Source organism: Acomys russatus, chromosome 2, assembly GCF_903995435.1.
Source record: "Acomys russatus chromosome 2, mAcoRus1.1, whole genome shotgun sequence".
In the NCBI taxonomy this organism is placed as follows: domain Eukaryota; kingdom Metazoa; phylum Chordata; class Mammalia; order Rodentia; family Muridae; genus Acomys; species Acomys russatus.
In genome coordinates, this window is record NC_067138.1 from 73461427 (window position 1) to 73483549 (window position 22123).

The 22123-nt window shown below is 42.1% G+C and overlaps 1 protein-coding gene across 3 annotated transcripts in view; it reads right to left on the bottom strand.

Annotated features, from left to right (window-relative positions):
- The window catches only part of Astn2 (astrotactin 2), a 985961-nt gene that overhangs the window by 212810 nt on the left and 751028 nt on the right, over positions 1-22123 (bottom strand). The gene's annotated exons all lie outside the window — the stretch shown is intronic.

Sequence of the window (22123 nt, forward strand, 5' to 3'; positions counted from 1 at the left end):
ATAAATTAATAAAATTAAAATTAAAAAAATAGAGCAGGAGAGCTGCCCCTCTTCTTGCTGGTGGTCTATCTGGAGCGGTGCTGGAGAGCTCACCCTGGTGGAGCAGGTAAGGGAAAGCAGCAGCGGATACTCTGACCAGCTCAGCTACCACCCAGGCCCAGATCTGGGGCTTTGAGTTGGCACACCCCAAAATTCTGTATCATTTGTGAACTTTTGGGGTATATGAAAAGGCCGGTCCTGCTGATCCAAAGCTGAAGGATCTCCATGACACAGGACAACAACAGGGTATCCAGGAGGAGTCCTGATGAGGATCCAATATTGAAGGTGTCACAGAAGCTAGAGACCTTGAGCCAGGCCAGTGACTCATTGCAATGAACATTTGCAAGTAAAGTTGTGTGGACAGAGGGAAATATTGTGGGGCACACTGTGACACAGTACAGCTTCCATGTTGAGATATTTTCTATGTTTTGTCTTGTTTGTTTTTTGGTTGTTTGTGTGTATGTTTCTTACTTGGAGGAGGTAGCAAGGGTGAAGGGCCGACATGAGTTGGTGGGGGGGGAATGAGTGGAATTGATGTTTATGAGATAAAACCCATAAAGAATCAATAAAGTGTTTTTTTTAAGTGACCTATAGGCCATGTGATCATGGATCAGGTAAACCAATAGAAATGTATGTGGTTTTTCTGCATGAAATAAGGGCAAAGTAAATGAAAATACAACTGTTAAATTTTAATATGTTGAATTTCCACACAAAGTGTGAGATAGCCATCAAAGAAGATAAATCAGTTTTTATTGTTTTTTTTTAAATGTATATGTATGTGTGTGTGTGTGTGTGTGTGTGTGTGCTGAAGTGTATGTATGTGCACCATACCTTGAGGTCACCGGGCGCCAGATCCCCTGACACTGGGAATTGTAAGTTTCTCAAACTGCAAGATTATTAAATGCTCCTGATATCTGAATTAGCTATCTAGCCCCCTCATTACATTTACAACATAAGCCTTGTTGCCTCTTTAAGATGCAGCTGAATGAAATGTTTGAAAGAGGAAGATGGAAGAAAAGAACATTTACCGGTCTTCTGGGTTTTGTATGATATTATGCATATTACATCTTTACCACTACTGTCATCTCCTCCCTGGGATCTAGGTCATGAACTGTCCTTTCATGTCCTCCTCAAAACACAATTGCCGGGACTCAAAGACGAGCCCTTCCCCAGTTCCTTCTCCATCCTTCAAGTTACTTAGCGGCTTGGGAGACCAGGAGGATCAATTGTAGGCAAGGTTAGCATGAACAGATCTTGGAGATTCTACTTTGAATGGAAACTTTGATACTGTCCTGCTGTGTCAAGGCTTGGAGTTAAAGAGCAGATCACAAGGTACACCAGCCACTCTCAATCCAAGAAGAGGCAGCCAGATGCAAACACCACCCATCCTCTTTCTTGGAGTCAGCTAAAGGCTTTGGTTAGAGGAACTATGGGAAATACACTGCCATTCCTTTGCCAATTTTAGAGCAGAACCATAGCCTTTACCTTTCTCTTAGTTTCAAAATCTTAACTCTAACCATGTTTCAAGGTCATATTTAGACATATTTGTGAGCATTTTCTGATGTTTTCCAGAGAGCATTAATTCTTCCATTTTCTGTGCTCTTCCCTATGACTGCTCATCATCTATCATCAAAGGACTAACCAGACCATCCAACACAAATTAAAATTAAACCAAAGGGTTGCAATCCCTCATGAATTCCCTTTCTTAAAGATGAGGCAATGAGTGGAATTCAATTTTACAGATACACATTACAGGTCATAATTTATGTATTTGATTTCCATACATGACCCCATCTGATCTCTCCAATCCTGATAGCAATGAGAAATATATTTCAATATTGCTTTTTAAACATGAGGAAAAGGCAGATTAACAGGTATAAAATCAGAGTCTGTTCTACTTTTCTTTTTGTTGCTTGAGAAAACACTGATTGAAACCAACTTAGGGAGGAAAGTGTTTGTCTTACAGATTATAGTCCATAACGAAGTTATTTGGGGTGAAAGAGAATTTTTAATTAGCATTAAAGCAACCAGAGCAGCAGAGCTCTCTAACTCATAAGTGCAGGTCGGCAGGTATGCTAGCCCAAGGTCCCAGATGATAAGTCACAAAGAATGTGGAGCTAAGAGACAAAGGCCTATTGAGTGTTCCAGGGACCGGCTGGCCGTAAAAGATGGAGAGGATACACAAGGCCAAATTCCTGAGAGAAACAGGTACCGGACATGGTCGAGTGAGTAATGAGCCAAGACCCCTCATCCGATCTTATGGTGTTTGCTTAATCCCCCCTTGAGGCCCGCACACAATGTTCCAGGTTTGAGTTTAACCAGATGTGTCGTTAGCTCAGATAAACATCTACCCTCGGGTTCCGAGAAAAACAGAAACCAAGGACTGTTCCCGTGTGATTAAGTCTGACCTTACCCCAGATCTGCCTACACAATTTGCTGATGTTCAAATGTTTGAAACAACCAATCATGTGTGGCTGTGCCAAAACTTCCCGCTCCCCCTGACCTTTCTCCATATAAACCCCAAGCCCCTGGGCTTCTGGGTCGACCCCTCTGTCTCCTGCGTGAGATACGTGTCGACCCGGAGCTCCGCCAATAAACTGCCTCATGTGTTTACAGCAAGATGGTCGTTTGTGTGTCTTTGGGTGCACGCCATCCTGAGGCTTGAGTGAGGGTCTCCCTTCGGGTGTCTTTCAGGGGCAGGAACTCAAATCAGGAACTGAAGGTCAGAACTAAAGCAGAGGCCATGGAGCCTGCTAGCCTGCTTCCTCTGCCTTGCTCCGGTACCTACCTTCCTTATGCAGCACAGGCTGACATGCCTAACCAGCATGCAAGAGAATGCAGCACAGACAAGCCCACAGGCCAGGCTGATGTAGGCAGTTCATCAAGTGAGATTGCTTCTCTAGGTACGTCCAGTTGACAATAAATAAATATAACTGGGTCCAAGAAAAGCTAGATTTATGCTTTCCTGTCTTATTTATTGGCATCTTTTTGCATTGTGTTAAGCTACCTTTCTCTCTGTACTGGTGCTAAAGACTGGGGTCTGGATAGCTATAAATTTCAGAATGCAAGGTTTTTGTTTCCTTGTTTTGTTTTTTCTGTTCATGATATAATGATTGCTAGGTCTCAAAGCCAGGACAAATGGTTGTGGTGCCTATTTAAAATATCAAAGCAGATTGTGGGAAGGATTGTAAGCTTTGTCACAGGTGAAAGCAGTCTTGGTGGGCTTTGTCCTTAGACACACCAGGGATACTCCCTGAGATTAACCTTGAGATAGACTGGGTAGAGCCATTCTGGGCCTGGAATTCAGGAAATGGAGGGGGGGAGCGGGACTCCACCTGGATTATTGTGTTTCTAATCGACCCTCAATGGGAGGAATAGACCAGCCCTTGCACGTGAGAGACAGACAGGCAGCGAGGACAAGAGGAGGCATCAGGTTTGAACCAAGCTTGAGTGCATGTGGATGGGGAAAAGGTCAGCAAACAGGCCAGACCAGCTGCAGGCGAGAGACACCTAGGGACCCGTCCCGTGGAACAGATATGAGAAGGTTCATTCTTGTTTCCTTTTAACCTTTTTTCCCTCTTGTGTAAGATAGTTGGATTGTATAATAAAGTTTAATTGTTAAGAAACAGATGCAACAAAAGACACTGCTTTCCCGGTTATGCTTGCATCCCTCAGTCCCTACCTGTTACAGGGTATGGCTGGTATACCTTGCCCCCTATTCTAAACTTTTCCAGCTGGGCTGCTCCAGAGAGGCTGAGCTGCTCTTCTCTCTCCTAGGCCTCTTGCCTCCCACCCCCACTCTTCCCATATCTGATCCCCAGTCTCATTTTCCTCCAACACCTTCTTCTGCTCAGTTCCTTCTTTTCTTCCACTTTTTTTTTTGTTTGTTTTGGTTTTTCGAGACAGGGTCTCTCTATGTAGCCTTGGCCATCCTGGACTCACTTTGTAGACCAGGCTGGCCTCGAACTCACAGCGATCCGCCTGCCTCTGCCTCCCGAGTGCTGGGATTACAGGCGTGCGCCACCACGCCCGGCTTTTTCTTCCACTTTTGATGTCTAATCTATTGCTACTTCTGGGTGGACAGGCTACCTCTCTTGATCAACACTCCTCTCCCTCCCCTTTCCCCATCTCTACATGATTCAGCTCTATCGGGTCATGTTCCCTCTGGACTCTCCCAGATGTCCTTGCCTCTGGCTGTGCTCTCCCCCCCCCCCCCGCCCCACTTTCCTAGACTTTCTCCTCTACTATACCTAGGAGCAGTCCTGTTCTTTTCCTTTTTATATCTTCTTTTCATTCACCTGTTGCTCAAACCCAGGAGAGGCATTATTGAGCTTCTCTCTAAGGAGCTTGGCATTTCCAAATTGAACCAGACTGCCAATTTTGCCCTCCTCCATGTAGATTGCTTGCCCATGCTGACTTCTGCCATCCACTGTATTGTTGCTCCAAATTCTAGATGCCAACTCTTCATCTGCTCTCCCCACACCTGCGCTAACAATCTGACTCTCCTCAACTTATTTGCTAAGAGTCTCTCTGGCTCTTGGAGCCTTTCACACCTGTCTCAGCATCTTTCATACTAGAAACTTCCCTTTTCTTCTATTGAAACCCCTGCTTTCACCAAAAGCACGTGCCAGTCTACCCCACCAGCTGTTTTCTCCTCTACCTGCTCTAACCACTTGTCTCTCCTCACCTACTGGGTGTCACCCTAAACCTCCTACCTTTAGCTACAATTACTACAAAAGCCCCACTGATGTGCCAGGAAGCTTCTCTTATCCCCACTGGGTTCTAATCACAAGGACAAGGTACTCCTTCCTTCTATGATTTGGAATATTTCTCTTTAACAAGTCATTTAGTCCACTTGAGGATGCTCCAGATTGAGATTTTTGTCCCATCCTTTATCCTTCTCTACCCCCCTCTAGTCTTCCTTTGGGAGGGAACCAAGGACCTTTCCATTCCTCCATGCTCTGCCTTTCTTACTCTTGACCATGGGCATTTCCCATTCAAAACCTAACCCTTCAACTCCGCTCACTTGTCTACTTGAGTTTCTACACACCCTCAGACTTAGCAATGTCCTTAAGCCTTGCCAACTCATTTTTTACTACAACATGGCCTGGCCACAATCAATCTCAGTGCCAAAGAATGGTACATTCGACTACCAAATCCTCACTGATCTTGACAAATACTGCCAACATGCAGGTAAGTGGTCCAAGTCTTTGCTCTCTGCTCTTACTCTTCCTTCTGTACCTTATGCCACGTACACTGGGTTCTCCTGGCAAAGGCCAAACCTCATCCTGAAACTGACTAGAACCCAGAGCCCTCTGGTCCCACACTTTTCAACTTTGGTACAGAGGCTGAGGCCCCACCCTAGACACCTCCACAACCTAATCCACAGCTTCAACCACACTCTCTGGTCCTCTCTCAGTCAGTACCTCATCCCCATCCCATCTCAACTTCATCAACTTTCTCCTCATATTCTCCTGCACCTTGACACACTCCCACACTGATGGCCTCTACACTCTCAGGAAAGGACCAGGTCCAGATGGCCTTCTCTATGTGTGTGTCCCTTTCTCTGTGCCTGATCTCCCCCAGATAGAAAGATACCTTGGTTTTTTTGTTTTTTGTTTTTTTTCTGTTGACCCTTTTAGCTTCACCAAAGAACTCGGATGCCATGCTCAAACCTTCAACCTCACGGCATGACCTCCATGCCCCTACTCTCTCTCCAGAGGAAAAAGGCAGCATCTGGTCAGACTGCTCAAGTCCATGCAAATGAGCTCCATTGCACAGACAGCTCCTATCTAGTGGGAGTAGATCCAGTTTCCTGGTCAAACCCCCACTGGAACTCCCAGGTTAATGCTGGGAATCAGTCCCCTAGCAGGGTAGCCAGAGACAAAGCAGTTATTTGCCTCCTGGACAGCTTCAAAAATGTCTCCCATAAGGCAACTAATTTTAGTAAACTGGGGGAGCTCACCCAGAGAAAGGCTTGATGAAACTCCTGCAGAGTTCCTAGTCCAACTTACAGAGGTACCTTTTGCCAAAGATGGGAGAATACTTCTTTTTAGTGGGTAGGGACTATTTTTCTCAAATCTCTGAGGGATGCTGGCTTTTGTGTAAATGTCAGACTTTGGGAAAAGGTATTCAGTGAGACCAGACAATGATTAACAATAAACTTCTTAAAATAATTTGCAGCTCAGTTGTTAGAAAACTTGTCTAGCATTCACAAAGCCCTGACTTCCATTCCTACCACTGCAATAAATCATGTATGATGGTATGCAATGGTAATCCTAGCCCTTGGAAGGTAGACAACAGAGGATCTGAAGTTCAAGATCATCCTAGGATATATAGTGAGTTCAAGGCAACCTGGGATATAGGAGACCCTGTCTCAAAAAATTAGGGGAGGGACTAGCAAGATGGCTCAGTGGTAAAAAGGCTTACTGCTCTCACAGAGGGCCTGAGCTCAGTTCTCAGTGTCCACATCAGGCTGTTCATAACTGCCTGAAATTCTAGCTCCAAGAGCTCCAAAAGATCTGACCTCCTTGGACACTGCATGCTCATGTGCCTACTTACACACATGAATAAAAAATATTATATATTTATAAGAAGTCTATAGACAATAAGGTGTAGGGGACGGGCTATATGGCCAATGTTCTTCCATCTTGTCAGAGCCTAGGTTCCTATTTCCCCAGCAGTCTGCCATTTACCAGAAACCAGCTGACCCTGTCATGGTTCAGCAGTTAGACACCTGTTGTGGTTTATTGTGGGGGATGGTCATTCTAAGACCCCCCAAGCTCATAGTAAGAGCTACTCCTTTCTGGCTATAAACTAGCTTTTCCAGTAAGACTACTGATAAAATCAGATTAAAGGTCAGCTGCCTGCAAGCAGCAGTTCTGGGAACTTTTTCCTGAATAACCAGATCTTTCACAACTTACCTTTCTCTCTGGAATTTCTTTCTTCTGCAATTATAGCAGCTGTAAAGGTAGACACCTGCTGGAGCATTCCAGAGTTAGGTATCCATAGCAACCCTTGCTTACACAAATACCAATGCCTCTGTGCCTATACTCTGTGAAAGTTTTCAATAAATGGGGTTTGATCAGAATGCAGACTTGCCCTCTTCTTCATGTCTTGTGTTCAGTCCCTATACAGGAAAATTCACCTCCCGAGTGTTAGTCGAACCCCGGCGGGCTGGGGCAAGCAGGAAATTGGTAGATGACTCACGGTGCATCTAAAATTGTAGAATCACTACCACAAACTTGGAGTTGGAACAATTTTTATTATGTGTGAGATGGAGTAAAATCAAGCACATTTTATTAAATGGAAAAAGAGATGTGCACAGTAGTATAGTTTATAGTTCTTCTAATTGAAGAGAAGGAAGGAATAAAAAGATACATATCCAGTACACATAGATAGCATCTATATTATTTTTCCCTAAGAAATACTGACAGGTCTAATCAAACTAATAAAATGGTTACCTACAGGAATAGCAGAGAAACAAGGCCAATAAGATTTTTATGTTGTTTCATAAAATTAAACTTTCTAGAAGCCCTAGACACTTTTTTAAATATTATTATTAAAAGAGAAGAAAAAATGTATATCTTCAAATTATATAGAAACTGAATATCTACTATATATCAAAGTACTAAATGAACTAAAAAGGGCAGAAGACAGTCAGAGGTCCAGTTGCTACTAAGATGAGTGATATATGGTGGAGAGATGGAAAAGAAAGGTAAGCAGAAAGGATTGTGTACAATGTAGAGCGGCAGACCTGGAGACGTGGAAGTGGTGAGGAACAGTCTAATGGAGTAGCCTGTGCTGCCATCTGAGGCCATAGTGATGCCCTGGTTCGTGTTGGCACCTGTCTCAGTGTCCTTGGCCCATGTTGCCAGCAAAGGCTATGAAGACATCCCTAGTGTGGGCTGCTGCCTGGGGCCATATTGATATCTGAGGGCTGCTCAGAGCTGCACCACCCATTGCCTGGGTAGCTTGGAAGAGCTATCCATGGTAGAGGGGTGCTGAAGAGCTTCCCCCCCCCCCCCCCCCGGGCCCACCAGACAGTGCACCTGGGAAAGCAGCCCCACACCTTGCCTGGACAGTGTGAAGAGCTGGCCTTGGTGGCATGAGCTCAGAAGAGTGGGACCTAAGCAGGTGAGCATCCCCTCATGGGGAAGTTCTGGAGAGTTGACCCTGGTAGAATGAACACGGCCTGTCTTGCCCCTCCTGTGGGCAAAGTGGGAAAGCAGGCTTTGGTGGTGGCAGGGGCAGGAGAGCTGGCAGGCTGACCAACTCAGCTACTGCCCAGGCCCAGATCCAGGGCTTTAAATTGGCCCAACCCAATATCTACTCCATCCTTAAATTGCTAGAAACATGAAGGGGCTGGTCCTGTAGAACCAAAGCTGCATGACCTCCATGACCCAGCGCAACAACTAGATATCAGAGGCGAATCCTGGTGAGGATCTGTTATTGACAGTGTAGTGGACTCCAGAGGCCTTGAACCAGACCAAGGATTAACTGCAACGAACGTTTGCAAGTAAAGCTGATTAGACAAAAGAGTATACTGTATGACACATAGCAACACACTGCAGCTTCCACTACAAGATGTTTTTGGTGGTGGTGGTGGTGGTGGTGGTGGTGGTTTGTTTGTTTGTTTGAGTTTTTTGTTTTCTTTGGTGGGGGGCGGTGTTGTAAGTGTAGAGAGCAGATATGAAAGAATGGGAAGATGGCCGGGCGTGGTGGCGCACGCCTTTAATCCCAGCACTCGGGAGGCAGAGGCAGGCGGATCGCTGTGAGTTCGAGGCCAGCCTGGTCTACAAAGTGAGTCCAGGATGGCCAAGGCTACACAGAGAAACCCTGTCTCGAAAAACCAAAAAAAAAAAAAAAAAAAAAAAAAAAAAAAAATGGGAAGATGAATGGGATTGGGGTGATGAGGTGCACTTTACAAAGAATCAATAAGAAGTTTTTTTAAAAAGAGCTAAATACAGGGGCTGGAGACGTAACATGGTAGTTAAGAGCACTTGCTCTTGCAGAAGGCCCTGCACCCACATATAAGGTAACAAATGTCTTTGTTCCAGAAGACCTAACACTCTCTTCTGGCTTCCATGGGCCCGGCATGCTTACTGCACATTGGTATACAAGCAGGCAAAAATACCCATGCACATAACATAAAAATAAACATTTTTTTAAGAAAGAAAGAACTAGAGAGAAGAATAAAGTCTAGCGTCTTGAAACACAGTATTTCTGTATTATATGCTTATGGGAACCCATGCCAAATTCTGCCATGTCAGAAATCCTGTGCTTAGGCTGTATGCTGTGACCTTCGAGTTGCTGACCTTTACCTCATGAGGTCTTGTGTTCTAGGCTATCCTTGGACTATTTACCTTTGAAAGAAGTAGAGAAGTCTCAACTGGGAACCACCCAGAGGATCAAGGAAGTTCTTACAAGGAACTACTCAGGGAACTAGGAAGTTCTACAGGGAGCAATTCAGGCTATTGTATTCTTGCCTGGGGGCTAGGGTGAGTAAGATTAGAGTAGATCCTATTGGCCTTGCTCTCTATATATTCTTACTAGTAGGACATTAAAGTGAATCTTTTTTAAATTTATTTTTTAATTAATTTATTCTTGTTACATCTCAATGGTTATCCCATCCCTTGTACCCTCCCATTCTTCCCTCCCTCCCATTTTCCTCTTACTCCCCTCCCCTATGACTGTGCCTGAGGGGGACTTCCTCCCCTTTTAAAGGCTCATAGGGTATCAAGTTTCTTCTTGGTAGCCTGCTATCCTTCCTCTGAGTGCCACCAGGGGACATGGTCAAATATGAGGCACCAGAGTATGTGTGAAAGTCATACCTCACTCTCCACTCAACTGTGGAGAATGTCCTGTCCATTGGCTAGATCTGGGTAGGGGTTTAAAGTTTACGGCCTGTATTGTCCTTGGCTGGTGCCATAGTTTGAGTGGGACCCCTGGGCCCAAATCTGCCTATCATAATGTTCTTGTAGGTTTCTAGGACCCTCTGGATCCTTCTACTTTGCTATTCTCCCATGCTTCTCTCATCTAGAGTCCCAATAGGATGTCCTCCCCTCTGTCCCAGTTTCCAGGTAAGTGAAGGCTTTCATGGGACATTCCCCTTGGGCTACCATCAGAATGGCTAAGATAAAAAATTCAAGTGACACCACATGCTGGCAAGGATGTGGAGCGAGAGGAACACTCCTTCATTGCTGGTGGGAATGCAAACTAGTACAGCCACTTTGGAAATCTATCTGGTGCTATCTCAGAAAACTGAGAATACGGCTTCCTCAAGACGCAGCTATTCTACTCCTTGGAATATACCCAGAAGATGCTCCAGCACACAACAAGAAACTTTGCTCAACCATGTTCATAGCAGCCTTATTCATAATAGCTAGATCATGGAAAGAGACTAGGTGTCCCTCAGTAGAAGAATGGATAAAGAAACTGTGGTACATATACACTATGGAATACTACTCAGCTATTAAAAACAAGGAATTCCCAAAATTTGTGGACAAATGGATTGAGCTAGAAATGATCATAATGAGTGAGTTAACCCAGAAGCATAAAGTGAATCTTGATCAGAACTTTCCTGACTTGATTCATTATTTCTCGCATCTGTGTATCCTACTTTCAATCCCCACTCCCTCTTCCAGGTGAACCCTGATTCGATTTTTCCAGTGGGCTGGGACCCAACATATGCTTAGTGCTGTTATTCCAAATAGAGAGTAATCTAGGAGCAAATGGTAAGGTAGATTTAAAGAGCCTGCCAGTTGTGTTACTGGGATTGTTATATTTGAAACTTTTACATATATGTTGAAGAGCACAGCAATAAAGCCATATTAGTATTGGCATTGGGAGTTACAATTTTCAGCAAAACAAAGCAGTCTAGATATAGAAGCAGAGATGCTAAGAAAAATGGTATATACCACCATTTCGATTGGAAATCAACATTCCATAGCTGCACCCACTAAAAAAAGGACTAGAAATTATGACTGCCTATTGGAAACAAATAGCCCCATCACTCAGGCTTGAGCTCCGGAATGGGAGCAAGTGGGGTCTCTTAGATAAACAATTCAATTCTGGTTGCAATGGAAACTAGGTATAGAACAGCCTAAGCAGAGGACATTTACTGCAGCAAAAGGACAAGGACAATGGGATCATTTCAAAGGGACTTGGAATCCATTGTAACAGTTAGCATCAAATAATCTGAACATGAAGCAGAATAATTATTATTGATGGAAATTGATTGTAAAAGAAATCTTTTGAACTCATATTGTTCCTCAAATAAGTAAGCCAACAAATAGTCAACAAACACAGCTTATTGCTCAATATGTGTGCATGCTCTCATGAATGTGTCCACGCACGTGTGCGTGTGTGTGTGTGTGTGTGTGAAGTTTTGTGACAGAGTATATCACTTGAAGCATTCTCATTCTTGTTTATGCTTTTGAGCAAATGCTCTTCAGGACACTGTGTGTCTCCAGACACCCATGCTAGGCTTAAAGATTTATATCACCACACCAGGCCTTCTGTGTGTAGTCTGGAGACCTGAATTCAAGTCCTCACACAGGTGCATCAAGTACTTTACCAACTAAGCTACCTTCCTAGACCCTACTCTTTTGGATCTATAGGAGACTGCTAAGAGACCAGCATACTGTTCTAAAAGGAATAAAAGAACAAAATCGTAGTCATATTTTTATCACATGAACAGGATTTGAATATAATCACATTTTTCTTTGTGGAAATATTATATCACAGATAATAAAGGCAGAAAGAGGGGCTGGCAAGGCGAGTCAGCAGTGAAAAGCTCGTGCTGCTTCTCCAGAAGACTTGGGCTTGATTCCCAGCATACATATGGAAGTTCACAATTTTTAGCTCAACTTTCAGGAGATTGAAACTCTCTTCTGGCCTGTGCTTGCATCAGACACATTCATGGTACACATACATACATGTCGGCAAAATATTCATATACGTAAAAGAAAATGAAAGGAGGGAAGAAGTCAAGGAAGGTGATAGAATCATAAAACCACTGTATTCAATGTCTAATAAAAGAATTCATCTACATATCTATCATCAATGTATACTAAAATTACTAGAAGAAAGGTTAGTGGCAAAATTTTCATGACTAGGTTAAACTGTAAACAAAAAAACCTGCTACCAGTCTTGATTAAATGTCACCCATCTGCACAAGTCTTAATAGATGATGCAGCAGGAATGTTGATCTGCCTGTCTACTCTAGAATAATTCAGAGTTTGAGAAAATGTATAAGGAGAAACAATACACCCCTTCTTATTGTCCTAAACTGGATACTTAGAATTTCTTTACATTATGAATGCAAGCAACATATCAGAAAAATTAAGAAAATTCCCTATTTTGACACAAGAAAACTCGTGTTGTTATGAAGAAAGAAAGTACCAACCATTCGTTTTTACCAATGAAGGCTCAGGAGCCAGATGCTGGGGTGAAAGCCTACTAGCTCAGAGAGACAGAGAAAGCACCCAGCTGCTCTTCCTACTCAGCTGACACCCCAGAAAGAAAAAGTTCCTTCTCCTTCTCCAGGCTGTTCTAAATACCCTTCAACTCAATGAATCCTCCTTGCTGTGCTTTCTTATGTCAACTGGTTGCTTGCTCCACTTCTTGACCCATAGTTGCCTTTATTTAGCTCTCATTTCCAGAAAGCTTTTATATTAAAGAGATGTGCTAGGGCTGGGCAACACCACAACCACCTGTTTACAGTAAACAGAAAGTTCTTGGGTTGAAAGTGAGTGGTAGAGCTGATCCACAGCATAACTAGAAACAGGTTTTTCCAGTACATAATCTCGAGATTCACAGTGGGATCAAATATCCTGCAACATTCTTGTGTACACTTATATCACACAACAGCAGTTCCAAATCCTTCAAAGTATTTATGCTCAGTGTTACTTAAAAATCTTGACAGCCATTGTACTCCACTAGCTCTTATCCCTAGCAAATGAGCACATTGCTACATGTTAAAATAGTTTGAGTTACTCTGTCTTGACATTCTTTCTTCCTTTATGGTCCATATGTATTTTCTTTTATGCAGTTACAATCATATTCAGAGAAAGAACTCAATATTCTAGAAAAACAATCTAAGAAACAAACAAAAAAATGATGAATCCCTAAGAAAGAGGAGTAAGTTAACCAAAGAAGGAAATTATCTGTCAGAGTTTCAAATGTCACAGGTTTTTAACAAATAACAGCATCAGCAAAAATACAGACTGTAGCCACCTTGCAGTGGATGAGACTCTAACACAATGAGCAGATATTTTGATCACTATTTAAGCATACTAACAGTTAAAAAGATTTTTAAAAGCAGGATAGCTTTGTCAAAATTATGTTTAAAATAGCTATAAAGATGAATATTGGGGTATTTACAGAAGTAGTAATATAGTACCTGGAATTTGCTGTAAAACATGCCAGCCAACTAAAACAAATTGACAGTGGGGAAAAGCAGAAACCATGTTAGAAAAGAATCCTGACAACAATTATAGCGAGGTAATGGGCAGCAATTCCCCCAGGCTGTTTCCTCTCCCAGTGTGTGTACTTAACACACTCTTTAACAAAACCTTAAGATGCCTGTCAGAGGACTGCATATAGTTGGAAAAGGAATACTGCTCCCTGCCCTTTTCTCTCTCTCTCTCTTCTCTCTCTCTCTCTCTCTCTCTCTCTCTCTCTCTCTCTCTCTCTCTCTCTCTCTCTCTCTCTCTCTCTCTCTCTCTCTCTCTCTGTGTTTATGTATATGGAAGAGCGCATGCACCCATCTGTGCGTATGATGTGGAGATCAGGTGGCGATGTTGGGTGTCTTTGTCTCTAGCCTACACCTTATTTTTTGAAACACAATCCATAACTGAACCTGGAGCTTATTAACCGGCTAGCCCAGCTGGCTGGCCAGAAGGTCCACAGACTCCCTTGTCTAGAACTCCCAAGACTAGGACTGCAGGTATGCTGCAGCACCATGCTCAGCTTTTCTCTGTGGACACCAGGGATCTAAACTCAATTCTTCATTCTTCAGAACCGAAAGCACTTTACTCACTGAACCATCTCCCAATGGCCTGTTTGTTTTCTCATAGCTACATTTTAAGATTTGTATAATTTCTAAAAACCCTCCATCAACTGTCTCTTTCCTAATGTTTTCTCCCAGTCTGTGGTGCCTCTACTTATTATCTTCATGTGGTCTTTTGTAAGGCCGGAAGTCTTTAGTTTTAAGAAGCTCAGTTTATTATTTCTTTCATAGTCCATTTTAAATTTTAAAATAGATAAGACTTGCTGCTACTTTCAACATTAAAATAGACTGGTAAGCAATGACATAACGTAGGATGAAGGTGATAGGATCAGACACTAGGGACTTGGTCGGGTGGAACTGATCTCGGCAACAGCTTCTAAAACGGCCTTGGGAATGGATACTCCCTCCATTCAAACCTTCAGCTGAGACACCAAGCCAGTCCAAGAATCTGACCTAAACCTTTTAACATACTTTGACACAGGGGCCAGAAAATCTGTAGTTGGATTCCTTGAATCACAGAAACTCTGAGAGAACATATGCAGGTAGGTGACTTTAAGTATTAGGGGAGGTCACTTGTTATACAATGGTAGACAAGTACACATAGACTGATACATATGTATTTGTATTATTTTATGAAAATTTGATTATAGCTGTAAACAGGTATTCCTAAATAATTTTTTGTCATGATACACGAGGATTTTAGCTCCTTATGCTTTCTTCCTCAGTCTTTTGCAAGCAAGATACCCCTCTTTCCTATCATAATTCATTTGGTGATGAAGGAAGGAAAAAGGATTATTTTGTTGAGATTAGCAATCATAATACTTGCCAACGTTCACAGAGCACTTTGCAGAAAGCCCATTAAGTCCTTTAGAATGATATGTTAAGCCAGGCATGGTGGTGCGTGGCTTTAGTCCCAGCACTTGAGAGGCAGAGGCACATGGATCTTTAAATTCGAAGCCAGCCTGGTCTACAAAGTGGAGTTTCAGGACAGCTGGGGATACACAGAGAAAACCTATCTCAAAAACCAAAACCAAACAAACATACACAAACACAAGAACCATTTTTTTGAGTCAGTGACTATTACCACTTCTGTAAGGAAATATGAGCATTGAATGCTATTGAATGCTAAGGTCACAAGGCTTTCTCAGTTCCCACAAGTTAGCGAGCTTTAGATTATGCCATCTCTTCATCTGTCTCCCTAATAACCTGAGGGTGCGTGAAGCTGCAGCTGTGTAGGATTTCAAAGCTCTTGCTCTTTTAAGATACGACCTTCTCATGAAGTAAGCTTGTTCCTAACGATTACACATCTTGGTAATGAACATTAGTGTAGGTCAGACAAAATGCTAAATGCTTTCTCATTTTGCTCCCAATGATATGGGGAGAGGTGGATATTGCAGAGTTAAAAAAAAAAAGCATACACACACACACTTTAAAATGAAAGGGTATCTTCCATTTACTTGTTTCTTTCAATAGTATGTGTTGAAATTCTAACCTTGGAGATATCAGAATATGACCTTATGGGACAATGAGGCTGTTTTAGACATAATTGGGGTAGCTAATATCAAACTGGAGTAGCATAGACCCTTTAATCCACTCTGGCCAGTGCTCCCAAGCTAAGGTCTGCTTGGTGCTATGAGAAGACAGAAGGAGATTCTGAGTCTAAGCTTCCGAGAGATAGTGGCCTGGCAGTACCTTAATTTCATACTTCTTGTTCTCCCTGAATTTCAAGAGAATAAATTTCTCCTGCTTTCAGAAGCCTGATCTTTGGTAACTTATCTACCGTCCTGGGAAACTGATATAAGATGTTCAACAGTTAAATGAATGCTGAATAGAGTATTTAAAGAGCTTCACGGGGAGTGGTTTAATTTAAAATAGTGGCTCTCAACCTTCCTCATGCTGTGACACTTTAGTACAATTCTTCATGTTGTGGTGACATCCAACCATAAAGTTATTTTGGTTGCTACTTCACTAACTCTAGGATATAATTTTCCTAAAGTCATATGTCTGAGTTTGGCTCATTTACTCTGAAAATCTTACAGGCTGAACCCTGTGCTAACAGATGTGAATGCAAGCAAACAATGTCCCTCAAGGGTTTGCGGCTCACTGGCCAAGTTGACAGACAAGTAGGCAAACAGGTAGTTAAAATCCAACTAGTACTTGCCTTGTGAGAAATCATTGAAAAGCAAAACCTCATGCAGTCAACCCAGCTGAGTTGTCAGGAACACAGAAAGATGAGAAAGGCAAATGCACCTTCCAACCCTGTCCACGGCTTTGTCTGTATCCACCAGACATCAACTTTAATTGAACTCTGCACCACACTGTTCATTCTCCAACTGGGTTTTCTTCTTAGGGATGCATGAGTTCTCACACAATCTACTCTTGGCCAAAATTTCCAATTATACATCTGAGTACAATGCTGGTATCTTCAATAATTCTAGAGCCCTGGGCCAATCCAGGCACCCAGAACTCCCAAGGCTTATCCAGAAAATATGTGATTTGAAGTTCTTTGAAGAAGTTATACCTGTGTTGACAATCCTGTAAAACCTCAAGACTGTGGAAGGCAATAACATGGTGTAGATACTTAGCCAAATTTATCTTGGGCTATCTTTAGACCTCTTAATAATCATTTATTACCAATCTCTGAATTTGACCTAATATCCTTGTGACTATTAGGTAAAATTGTTAGAATGTATTATTAAACTTAGACCACTACCTTTGACTAATTCTGAAGCTAAGAATGTTATAACTTCTGGAAAAGTTAAAGGAATTTCACTATCCTGCTATAGCCTGCCTACCTGACATCCCCCACAACACATTTAAGAATATTGACTTAGGATTCTTTTGCCCTATGAATATAAATGTTATAGGCCTCTTCCTCAGTAGGGTTTGTCATTTGGGATAGCAGGAATATGTGTTTGCAGGCTATGGTTTTTCATATTTCACTCAGAATTCCTTTGGGAGCAAGAGAGCAGAGAAGTATAATCTTCAGCTCTCTCCTGTCTCCTGATAACTGAAATGAGAAGGTCTGAGACTATGGATCTATCTAGAGGACAGTTTGAATTAAAACTAACTGTAACTTTGTTCCTGTTTTGTTTATTTGAAACAGGGTATTGGTGTAACTTAGGTTGGCCTGTAATTCACTATGTACCTGTGCTGTTAAGATTGTTGGTTTTAGTTTGTTAGTTTGTTTTTCTGTCTGATACAAATCTAGACACATCCAGAAAGAGGGAACCTCAACTGAGAAAACACCCTCATCAGATTAGCCTGTAGACAAGTCTGTGAGAGAATTCTCTTGATTGATGATTTATTTGGGCCATGGCACTCCCAGGCAGGAGGTCTTGTGAGATATAGGAAAGATAGTTAACCTTAAGCCTGGTGAGCAAGCCAGTAAACAACATTCCTCCTTTATCTCTGCTTTAGTTCCTGCCTCCACCTTCCTGGCCTTCTTCAGTTCCTGCCTTGTCTTCCCTCAGTTATGGACTGGCCACAGAATGTGTAAAGTAAATTAACCCTTTCCTCCCCAGATTGTTTGTTTGTTTATGTTTCTATTTTAAAGCTTTTTTTTTTTTTTTTTTTTTGGTTTTTCGAGACAGGGTTTTTCTGTGTAGCCTTGGCCATCCTGGACTCACTTTGTAGACCAGGCTGGCCTCGAACTCACAGCAATCCGCCTGCCTCTGCCTCCTGAGTGCTGGGATTAAAGACGTGCACCACCACGCCCGGCTCTATTTTAAAGCTTTTATTTCTTCTTTTCTTTTTCAGAATTTCAACATGAAGATTATATATACATTACTCCTTCTTTCCTTCTCCCTCCATTTCCCCATCATCCTCCCAAATTCATAATCCCATCTTTAATTATTATTGCTACTTGTTTATAAATACACATATATAACTATACACACACATTCTTATATAACCTTTTGAGTCCATTTAGTTTTGCTCATATGTTCATGCGTCCAGGCTGAACACTTGCATTGAACAGCCTATGTGAGAACTCATGCTAACTCTCCCTCTCTTAGCAGCCACTCACCGTTTGTATCTCCTCATCTAAAGGTGGGACCATGTGGAACTTCTACAGTTCACATTGTCATGTCACAGATTATTATCTACTGAAATTTCACAAAAACAATGGGATTTTCTTCATAGTTCTTTATTTTCACATACTTGAAGTTTCCTATAAACAGAGAATTCTCAACAGAGGGATATCAAATGGCCGAAAATCACTTAACGAAATTCTCAGTGGACATTCTATTGGGACTCTAGGTGAGAGAAGTATGGGAGAAATGGGAAATAGAAGGTTCCAGAGGGTCCTAGAAACCTACAAGAAGAACACTATGATGGGCGGATCTGGGCCCAGAGGTTCTGCTCAAACTATGGCACCAACCAAGGACAATACATGCAGTGAGCACCAAACCCCTACCCACATCTACCCAATGGACGGGAAATTCTCCACAGTTAAGTGGAGAGTGGGGACTGATTTTCACATGAACTCTAGTGCCCCATATTTGACCTTGTCCCCTTGATGGGAAGGCCCGGTGGCACTCAGAGGAAGGATAGCAGACTACCAAGAAGAGACTTGTTACCTTAGGATCATATTCAGGGGGAGGAGGTCTCCCTCAGTCATAGTCATAGGGGAGGGAATGGGGTGAAAGTGGGAGGGAAGGAGAAGTGGGAGGATACAAGAGACAGGATAATAATTGAGATGTAATATGAACGAATTAATTAAAATATTATAATGCGACCTCCCCCAAACAAAACAAAACAAACAAACAAAAAATAAATGCTCAGCATCCCTGGTAATCAGGGAAATGCAAATCAAAACGACTCTGATTTTCCATCTTACACCTGTCAGAATGGCTAAGATCAAAAACTCAAGTGATAGCATATGCCTTGAGGATGTGGAGAAAGGGGGACAGTCCTCCATTGCTGGTGGGTGTGCAAACTTGTGCAGCCACTTTGGAAATCAATCTGGTGCTTTCTTAGAAAACTGGGACTAGCTTTACCTTAAGACCAAGCTACACTACTCCTGAGCATGTACCTGAAAGATGTTCTACCATTACAAGGACATTTACTCAATTATGTTTATAGCAGCTTTATTCCCAATAGCCAGAATCTGGAAACAACCTAGATGCCCTCAGCCAAAGAATGGACACAGAAATGGTACATTTAAACAATGGAACACTAGCCAGGTTGCTTTCAGTCGTGGTTATTATCACAGGCATAGAAAGCAAATCAGGCCAGTAGCTCAGGCTGCCTTTCAACTCCTAGTTCTCCTTATTAATTCTCCCAAGTTCTACGAAGCCAAGCATGTGCCATTATTCCCAGTTAATTCTAATTTTTAAGTTACTCTTAATAAAGTGTGAATCATTCCTCACCCTAATCAATTATCAAAACAACCGTTGACCTTATTTTGAGATTTAAAAAATAGATAAAACAATGTTAAAAGCACTTCTCAAATGAAGCACCAACCTAAGATCATGCATTACTGGACCTAGGTCCCTGACACGTATGTAACTGGTGGACAACTTGATCTTCATATAAGTCCTCTTGAAAGTAGAGTAGGGGCTGTCTTTGACATGGACTCTACTGTCTGCTTTTGGATCATGTTCCTGTGGCTGGGCTGCCTTGTGTGGCCTCAGTGGGGGAGGATTCACTTGGCCCTGATGTGACTTGATTTTTTTGATGGTGGGTTGATATGGAGTGGGTGAATTTTCTGAGGAGAAGAGGAAGAAGGAAAGGAAGAGCGTGGGACAGCGAGACAGGGGAGAGAGGAGGCAGGGGCTGGAATCTGGATGTAAAGTGAAAAAATAAAAACATCAATATAAAGCCGGGCGTGGTGGCGCACGCCTTTAATCCCAGCACTCGGGAGGCAGAGGCAGGCGGATCACTGTGAGTTCGAGGCCAGCCTGGTCTACAAAGCGAGTCCATGATGGCCAAGGCTACACAGAGAAACCCTGTCTCGAAAAACAAAAACAAAAAACAAAAAACAACAACAACAACAAAAAAATCAATATAAAAATATAATAAAAAAAGAAAATGGGAAATATAGGAATAGGATAGAGTACTTAATATGCTCATCTATAAAACTACTGTCGTTCTCAAATATTTTTTAATTCATTGATATAGAATTCTGTATATTGATACTGAAATAAGATTATTTTTGATACATGGGTATATAATTGACTCAAATTTCAGGTTATTGCTATATATATGTATGTATGTTTCTACTCTGGTATGAGGTATTGGACCTATATAACTCATTTACAAATGTAAGGTTTACTTCCAGTCTTTTTAAAAGCTGCTATTACAAACTGTTTAGGATAATTACCTCATATGAGTTAATGGCTAATCAATCAGATTCATGGTCATGTCCAATACTAGTCTAGTTTATCATGGATATATACCTCCCAGGTTGAACAGATAGCAAATATCTAGAAACAGGCAACATTTGCCCTTTGGATTTCCTACAGACAGAGGGATGATGCTACACTATGTAAATATAGATGTAAATAGATAGATAGATGATCCTCAAAAACTTCAGAGACCTACAGAATATGGCATTTAAAGATGTTTTTATTAATTTAAGGCCTTTTTTGACTTGATACATGTCAACTCCTGGCAACAACCTCAGCATCCCTCATTCAGATGATTAACATCATCACATCTCCTTTTGGAGATTGCTTCATTAATGGCAAGCTGGTCAATGGGCAAAACTCCCCTGGCTCTTTCTGCAGACAAAATGATGTTCAAAATGGACAAGACTTGGACACAGGCTAGGTGACTGCCAAGCTCTGTGATGATGGAGTAAGGAAGCCCTTCATATTTCCTGCTTCCTGCTTCACAGTTATGTCTGCCAGATACACCAGGCCAGAAGTTTGACTATGATGCTCCAACATTGTATAGAGAGAATGGGTGACTGACCAGGCACAACCTGTCTCTGTCATCTCTCAGTTGTAGACGCTGCTTGTCTGCACTTCCCATTTAAGTAATAATGTTATTCTTTGTCAAATCTCTGATGGGGTTGAATACTAGAGAGTTAAGAGTTTCGTAGTTAAGCTTAAGTTGTCTAGGATTTAAGAAAACGGTTTAAGGTCTAGAAAGATGTATTTTAAGTTGATAAATGAAAGATATGATAGAGAATTAATTAGGTACAAAACTTTAGACTCATCTAAATAGGATAGATAGTATTTTCTTCAAGGTTGTTAATGTAACTTTTAATTATGGTTTTCCTGATTGTTTCATAACTGTTCTTACTGTATGTAGTTATTATAAATAAAGTCCATATACATCTGGGGGATGGAAGACATTTTTGAATAAATTTGAAAAAAAAAGAGGAGCTTCTCAAAACCGAAATCCAGGTTCTGACAAATAGAAACGTGTTACTTTGACATTTAATCCCTGTCTCCAGTTTCTGCATCTCAAAGGTTGTTTGCTATAAGGGCTGGGCTAAGCCTGTAAACTACTTAGCTGTAATTGGTCAGAAAGTGCTCAGATACTGTTGGTTTTGTTTGCTGTCTTATCATTGTGCAGAGGGCACACAACTTGGTGGCATTTCAAATATGAAAACATAATATTTCAGATTTTTGCATATTCCTAACTAGAACTTCCTGTTCACCATCAAGAGCCGGTATTACCTGCCCCTAAACTATCTTTAGGACCAGCAGGTCCTGGCCAGTTAGTGGACCACAAAACCTTCCCACCGGGCAAGGTTCAGTGCAGGGTTTTCCCTGTTTTTCCCTTAGCTGACCCCTCTGCGCTATTTGGCAAGGGAACCTCCTTCCTAAGCACAGTGAGTTCAGCCACTCCTCTGTAGGATGTGTCACAGGCAGAAATGCCTAGCCTGGGGACTAGCTGCTCTTTGAAGGGAGTGTGCTTGTCTTCCTAAGCTGGGGTTCAAAGAGGCGTTTCCGCAAGGGATTTTTTGGAGATTAAACTGGGGAATTGGCATTGACTACCTGCGTTTAGACTATGAGACGGGATAGAAAGCTAGATCACACACTGTGGTGGCCTAGGTTTCCAGAGCCACCCCTATCCGTTCTGTTTGGCCGCGAGCGCTGGTCCTACAAGTTCCAG